Here is a 9,417-nt window from a genome sequence, read left to right as displayed (position 1 = left end):
AAGTAGCTGGAATTTCAGCATAGTGATATACACTCGATACGAAGATAAATAAGTCTTTTACTCGAACTTTTACTGAGCTCATATATTAGTATATTGATAACAAAGATATAATTTCTTGATTCCAGTATTAAGTGTCACTTCTCAATAGTATTATTCATCGCTTAGGATATCCAAGCGAACCGAACTTGAACTACCTACCTAGGTATACATATATTAGTAAGAAAACTAACGACTAACATATACGTCTACAAGTATTTGAGATGAAAATTGCTTGAATCGAAACTAGCAGTACTAAATCCGTAATCCATTCAGTCTATCTAATTATAGTTAATTCTATATTGAATGCGATACGCTTTACATATAATTGAATTTAGTAAAGTAAAGAGGAAAAGTTTGTGAGAATCTTCTTCTTTATGGATGTGTGTAGGTCATCTGTGATATTTCTCATACGCTATTTAGCCTAGAGATGTCGGGAATGATTTGAGAGTTGGATTTGAAGATTTTCTTGAGATTCGAATTCAGGATGTATTGTATTTCTTCACTCTCTTTTTCTTCCCCGGAAAGAAGTGGAAATAGATTATCGAAGTTGAAAAGATGAGAATGACACTCACTCGAATAAATCTTCAACAAAATAAATCAGAATACATATTCCTCACTAGAAGCAATACAGAAATCTACCGTGCCTACTCAGCTACCCTATTACTTCCCTAAATCCAATTTTATTAGATCCTTCTTACCATTACTCATACTGTCAGAAAATATGCAACTCCGATGCTAGATGTATATACGACAAGATGGTAAACTATAAGAGGACTAACCTGGTTTTTATAGCATTGGAGTTGCATACTTTCTGGCCGCACAAGTAACCCACAGCCAACCCTGCGTTTTATCATCTCTCACCGAGTCTCTAGATATCTGGTATTTACTAAAAAAGACTCTCCTCCCAGACCTACCATCTACAGCTTCCCAATCATCAATTTTAAAGAAATATTCACATATTCATATATCTTCACAATCCAATTCCCATCTGTTACAAACCCATCATACCTCTCTACCCACACCCACCTTTGACAAATCTATCACACAAACATCCATTCTCTCCTCCTGTCCACTTCCCCGCCGCTTCATAGCCCCACATCCTTTCATATTAGTGATCTTCACTATATTCATGTAGGTAGGTATTCATTGAACATACTTCGGACGGAGTACGAGTACCAATAATTATTATCACGATTACCTAACTATTAATTAGATCTTTAGATATGTATAGACAGGTAGGTACATACACATGAAACTCAACTCGGGATAGGTAGCAGTACTAGTACCAAAATCCAAATCAACCAATCTACAAACCTACAACCAACAAAACCTTAGATATACTACTAAACCCCCAAAGAACTACTCGTAAATTTATAAAATTAGCTTTTTTTCTTCAATTCAATAACCAATCATTCACTCACTCATTCATCACATAAAATCTCCCAACCCAAATCCTACCTACCTAGTATTCATCCCATCCCATCCCCATCCCGACCTTTCCCGCACACATACATACATACATATACATCTAACACCGATAATTGCCCCTCATATGTACTATATCACCGGAGCATCTCGGCTGATCTCACAGTTTTGAATCTAGATGCGAAAAGCCCAATGATCAAATCAATAGGTAATCCACAAGCAGAAAAGGAAAATTACATCATTCTGAATAACTTATTCAAACTTCATTTCTTCCACGATTTGTTTAAGGTATGCTACTCGAGTATTCTTTGGAAATTATACCTGGGTAGATGTATTGGATTACTTAATCATAACTTCATAACTTCATAACTTCATAATCCAGAATCTAGAATCTAGAATCCACATCTTCTCGTCCTCACTCTCGTTCCTCATCTCTCCCTACATAACCTAATATCACATCCAAATTATCCGTTTACATACCTAGTATAGATCTACATCTACACCACATATACATAATCCACATACAATACATAAATACCTCCTTACCATCTCATTTCATCTCATCTCACCTCAGCCCAGATTTCCGATCTCCTTCTCATCACATCACATCACATACATCACATCACATCATCACATCCCCTCTATAAGCTACCCTTACCCTTACCCCTACCCCTACCCCCTCCTCGACCCTCTAGATCTCATCTAGAATTAAAATCTCGATCTTACCCGTCGGGGAACTAATTTTTAGTTCCCGCTAGATACCCACACACATCTATTAGTCAATCAATCAATCAATCAATCAATCATTCCCATTCCATCTTTTCAGATTATCCGTCTTCTCATTATTCGCCTACTCCCCTATCTTACCTTACCTTACCGGCCCTATCTACCCTTCCCTTTCTAATCCTCCCCGCAACCCCCCGAGATTCCCCCAATCAACCCAAATCCACAAACCCAATCCACAAACCCAATCAACCCACTCAACCCCATAAATTCACTCCTAGAATCTACCCCCCCCCCCCCCTCTCTAGATCAAAATACGGCCCATCCTATCACATCACCAAAAATCAACCTCATTTCATTATTCATAATTAGATAAGCAGCAGCAGCAGCAGCTAGTCCTTCACAGCTTCACCCCTCCCCTCTCCTGTTCTGCCCGTACTCTAAAAAAGAACGCCTCTAAAAGAACCCCTCTTAAATCTTTCTTCGAACTTCTTGTATTTATATTTATATTTATACCTAGATACATACCTAGATATACCTTCCTAACCCTAATCCCAATCTCAATCTTAAACTCAATATATTAGAAATATTAATCTAATATCGTATATACCGAATACAATATTGAGCTTAATATTTATATATTAGATGACATCAAATCTAATATATAATTAAAATATTTCAAAACAAATACGATATTTAAATTAATAAAATATTAAATCGAATAATCTTAAAATAATAAATACAATACCTTTTCTCAATCTTTTTTATACTAGCCGTCGGGGAAAAAGAATTTTTCAGACTCCGGATTCGTAGAATTTCTTTTTTCTTATTAATTATTATAATAATTTTGAAACTCTACGAATTCGTAGACTTCAAATTCTTTTTCACCGACGGCTGGTAATAATAATAATAATAATAATAATAATAATAATAATAATAATAATAATAATAATAATAATAATAATAATAATAATAATAATAATAATAATAATAATAATAATAATAATAATAATAATAATAATAATAATAATAATTTTCATTCTTATATTATATAATATATATGGGGGCCAGCCCTCAAGCCTCCGATCCTCGCTACGCTCGAGTTTAAATTTATATATTAAATTTTCATTATTCTTATTATGTTTTCAGATTTCTTTTCAGATTTATTAGATTTATTATTATTATTATTATTATTATTATTATTAGTAATTTTCAACCGGGCCGTATAGGCGAACCTCCCAGGGGGCATTACGGTTGGGCTAACTGCGGGATGATCTCTAATTTACATGATCCCTTTTTTTTAAGAGTGGGGTCTTAATACCCTCAGTAACCTCCCAAGCGATAGCTAGCGTGCTTGCGCTTTTGTTTTCGATCCTTTGAGCACCTCTATATACACTTTCCGATCTTTTATATAATGTTTTGATTGAAAGCTATTTTATTCTGTAAGAGTAGCTTTTGTATATATTCTAGTATAACGCAATATATTGCATATATCGATTTTGTTCTTTATAGCCTTACTATATCGATCGCCTCCTATTCTATATTTGTGTTTATTCAAATCAATCAATCCATTTCCATTTCCTCTTCCTATTCTTCTGATAACGTTTTAGAGCATATATTCCTATAGAAGTCTGTTATAACAATAAATTCAGTGAACTTGACTAATATATGCATTAGCTGTTTTAGTAATCGTTCTTGAGCCATCTGATTGTAGAGTGAGTATTTGGATCTGATATCTGGAGGCCAGGTTTTGTAGATTACAAGGACTTTGCAATAATATACAATATGCTTAAAGGATTTGTATACACCATATAAGCAATGGATTGTTGCTTCCTTATATTTAAATCGTTGGTGATAGCTTTCGAAATCATTATATACTGAACGGATTGCTAATATACAATAGAGAATAGCTTATAAGAGTTCTAGTTCATTAGGGTATTTATTTGTACTCCTTGGATTCCATTTCTAGTACTGTTTAAAAAGTATTGGTTTCTGTTTAATCCATCATATTTATACTGCCGATTCTATAGTAGTTTTTGCTATAAAGCGGATACCACTTATTATAAATCGATTCGTATACCCTGAGGCTAATTTTCTTATCCTTTTATCAGCGAATATATCCATATACTCATTCCTTTCGATTCCTGTGTAATCTAATGACCATTTGATCTGAATTGAGTATGTTTGTATTAGTTTATAATATTTGAGGAAAGCCCACTATGATGTAATAGAGGCTATACCTTTTATTCTCTATATTACTGATATACTATCGATATATATAGATTTTCATTTGTTTTATATCAATAATATTTTTGATTGCTGTTTGGAGATCTTGATATACCCTGATTGCTTCCATATCGAATATATAAGAATTATAATACAATCTATCGTTTCCTTTATATATTATTATCTATCCTTTATATATAATATATCTATATCCTATTCGCCTACTATCCTTATCGATTTATTCCAATCCATTAGAGAATATAGTAATCTGATTGTATATACACTTATTCCATTATTCCTAAAACTACTCTGCCGCTATCTTTTTTGTAAGGCTTCTAATAGGATCTATTCAATATTCTGATATATAATAAAACCTTGCTAAAGTTGTTTCCTTGATTTAAGAAAGGTATTGACTGATCACCTAGACCTTTATTCTAGCTGGCTGCAATTGGCCTTCCCTGCTGCCAGCAGAAATGAATTATATTATAACTACTTTCTAGAATATCTTATAATACAAAATAGATTCACTACATCTACAAACACTTTCCCGGCTCACTTGTAATAAAACCATTAGTATTAAGCCTCTATAAAATCTTTTGACTACATTAAACCACCTATTATATAATTACCTTTAGAAATTCTAATTAGAATCAAAACCATTCCTTTACATCTTCATTCCTGTTTGCTCCTTAAGCCTATCTAATACCTCCATCATGCCCTCTGCCCTATAGTATCCGATTATAGATCGATACACATATCCGTCCTCTCGAGTTATATAGATAATATCGCTATCGCTGTTATTATATACTATGCCTTATGGCTAATAGCCATTTCACATTACCTTGCTGGATTTCTTTTATACAATAAGACTGACTATGTTTTGTAGGCTTGCTATTTCAAACCTCTAGCCAGACAGCCTTTCTATAGTGTTTCCAATCTATTAATCAAAACTCTACTTGTAGAATCCATTCCTCCAATATATAATTTGTAGTCAAAAATAAAGCACTAGGAGCACATTGCATATATATATTATAAGATTAGCCTCTACCTGAAATCCTTTGTTATTGTAATACCGATCGAGTATTATCGAGTATGGTTTACTAAAAGTATTCTTTCTATACCAAAACTCCTTTACCACTATACCGCTTCTACACACTTAAAGATAAAATGCTAAAAACATCCTTCCTCCTACTCTATATATACTTCTGCCAACCTTAGTAAATACTGTCCTAGTCTTTATATACTTCCTATTACTCCCCTCATTATTTATAAATATTTAATTCAATATATTTGCAGATTGTATATATTATTGGATTATAAAAACTCTGTATACTAATGTCCCAGAGGTATTCTGTCGATTTTCGTTTATCAAGTTGAGGATATCAGCCCTATTTCCAATACAAGCTTCAATCAGACTCAGCTATATTATAGAAGCTTTATTATTCATTGTTTTAAAGACTAGTTCCGCTTCATAAACGTTTTATCGTGATATACTCTGACTTTGCTTCTTATATAGATTTGTAAAGATATGATTCTGTATCAATCTTGTTCTTATTTTCTTTTTATTATCAAATGGTTTTTTATCTTTGTTGTATTGGTAGTCCTTTATTTCGAGTATCTTTACGATTACTCTTTGGTGATTAGTTGTATGTATCTTTGTTTCTAGTATGGCCTCTGATTAGTGTACAACTACTACCTGGTTCCAGCTGACTCTACTTAACTCTCCGATCGCATGATCGAAGGTTCGTAGGATACACCACGTACAGGTGAGAGTCATTGTATCTCATTAGATTATTAGATTATAGATTTATTAGATTTATTAGATTTATTAGATTTATTAGATTTATTAGATTTATTAGATTAGATTTATTAGATTTATTAGATTTATTAGATTTATTAGATTTATTAGATTTATTAGATTTATTAGATTTATTAGATTTATTAGATTTATTAGATTTATTAGATTTATTAGATTTATTAGATTTATTAGATTATTAGATTAATTAGATTAATTAGATTAATTCTTATTATTTAATATATATCACGGAGGTAATAGCTATGTCTAATGGTTACTTTGATCAGGAGATAGATATATAGAGTGATAATAAACTAGATTGACTTGAGGTGTGATCATAAGGATTATATTTTATTTATATACCCTAATCAGGCAATAGAGTTATCTAATTAGGTATATAGGGTATACAAATGAATTGAGTAAAATAGTTTTAATAATTATGGGAATGAGTACTCCGGAGGAGTACTAGGATTAATACCGTAGGGTTACACTATACGGTGAATTCCGTGACATATAATAGTAGAATAATAGAATAGTAGAATAGTAGTTTCTTTTTATAGATTCTAATTTAGATTCTGATATCGAAAAATGTCTAAGGCAATTGTGCTTTAGGTATATATATTCTTGTTTACAAATGTGTTTTCAAATATACTTTTAAATGTATTTTCATTAATTCTTTTAATTCAATCTATTGATTCTATCATTATTATAGGGCCTATTTTAAAACTAATTAGAGCATTCGAAAGCTCTTGATTGTTTTAATCTAATTGTTTTTTCTAATTATTTTATTGATTGAGTTAAGGTTGTGTACTGGATTAAAGTGATTTCGTAAGCTTTTCACCCCTATCGGACCGGAACAACCCTGCCCTAGCGTCGGCGGTGACTTATGACCTATCAGAAGAGAGCTTGAATGTGCCTGACTTATGAATTTGGCATGCTTATAACGTGGTTTATCAGCATGTGCACCATATCAGCATGTATACCACTTTTACCTCAATTACCCACATTATATTAATATAAAATAACAACAACACTATAAAATAGAATCAAATTATATACAATCTAAAGATCAATTAATACTGGATCCAATTAACAAGTTTATGTATTATATGAAACACTATCGCATTTACTATATCATTGTATAGCAGATTGTCTTCTTGTTGAAGAACTATCATTTGTGTACTCATTATATTATATTTGATTATCTATATTCTCTTGCTCTAATATATTATATCCATTTTCTACTAAAAGGGCTCCTCCTTTTCGTATAAAAGCCTTTTGAGCTCTATAATATTTATTAAGTGCTTTATTTGTTTTATAAAGATTATGAATCTTAGTAGTTAAAAGCATATTTGTATAAACTAGGAGCTCTATGTGACGATTGCATCATTTAGAATACTAAGGTGAAGAGCTAGAAGAGCTCTTCGGAAGGAAGTGGTAATATACAGGATTGTGGATCACGTGAGGACCTAGCCGATCCACTAATATGACAGGATTGTCACATTACCCCCCCTTCTGAAAAGCTCGCTCTCGAACGTACTAATAGTATTCTAAATACGGTTCTCCAATCCAACTATATTATGATCTATATTCTCTACTACCATTAATATCTAATTCATAGTTCTAATACTAATTCTAATATTGCTTATAATATAATTCATAACATTATTGATTGCTTTGCGGAAGTATGTGTTTTGCAATTTTATTGCTTTTGTAAGAAAGGCTTCGAAATTAATAGGAAAAGGTTTCGAGAATTGTTGAAAGATAAAATGAGTGAAAGAGAGGAGATCCGCTTGAAATGTATCTTTTGTTGGTGGTATTGATAGAGCGGCGGAAATGTTGGTGGAATGTGGATTAGCCTAGTAGATCAACTGAATAAGCTGCTTTGTTGCGGTATTGATTGTGTAAGTATATTGATATTTCGAATCGATTAATTCCTACAGTTTACATACTAGATTTAGGATCTTCGGATCCATTATCGATAAAGCAAGGAGACTCTAAATGATATGATAATAAGATATCAGTTTATCAATAAATGAGGTTCGTGGGAATGGAGCTAGGAAGAGGTCTTGATCGGAGGTTGTATGAATAATCGTATCAGGAGAGCGGGCATGGAAGGCAGTAGGCATTCGGCGAGCGGGCTAGCAATAGGAAGCTTTGCAGAAGCGATCAAGAGCTTAAAAAATTTATATAACCTTAATATAATATGACGATTACATTATTTAGAATATTAAGATGAAGAGCTAGAAGAGCTCTTCGGAAGGAAGTGGTAATATACAGGATTGTGGATCACGTGAGGACCTAGCCGATCCACTAATATGACAGGATCGTCACACTCTATATCTTTAGCTAAAGCTATAACTGTTTCAAATATAGGTGTAGGGGAACTGTTTAGATATTATACAATACAACTTTTAATTAAAATAGATTGAAAAAAAGCTTCGATAGAATTATGAGGTATTTGAGATTGTTATATTTTAGGATTGGTTGAGATTGATCTATTTGATAGAGTCCTTATTCGAATATCCAGTTTTGAAAGTACAGCTTCCGGATTAAATGGGATAAGCCTAGTTTTATGGAATCCAGTTTTTTTATTTGATATTGATATTACTTCAGTATATATAGTTTTGAAAATTTGAAAGAATTTGATTTTTGTAATATGGATGATATATATCTTAATAAAATTCTCGATCTGTTGATTGTACAAACACTTTAAAGAATTAAAATAATTAATATCGAATAATTGAGTTAAATATAAAGAATAAAATAATAAACCAAGTAATATAATATTGTTTTCCTTATAGTATTCCCGAAAAACTATAGATTAATAACTTTTATATTTATTAAGTATTAGTATATAATATCTACCTACTTTCTTATTTATAATATACTTATCAAAATACTTAATCCATTCAAGATCGGTTTTATTATCTATCTATTTATTAAAAGTAGGTTTTATAACCTAATTGTGTGATAAACCGCTTTCAGTATACTAGTTTGAGAGATGATATTCGCCTTTAACTAATAGAAACGGAGGTATATTGTGACCCTCTTCATTTATACAAATAATTGCTATAGCCCATTCTCGATTGTTAGATTGTATAGCTTTACTTCTGCCGTATCGATCAGTTCTAATAATTATTATATATAATAATATTTATTCCATTATAAAACCGATTTCATCAAAATTATAGAAATCGCAATCGAGA

Source organism: Botrytis sinoallii (assembly GCF_014898435.1).
Source record: "Botrytis sinoallii strain Bc 23 chromosome Unknown BSIN_006, whole genome shotgun sequence".
Lineage (NCBI taxonomy): Eukaryota > Fungi > Ascomycota > Leotiomycetes > Helotiales > Sclerotiniaceae > Botrytis > Botrytis sinoallii.
This window is presented reverse-complemented; position numbering follows the sequence as displayed.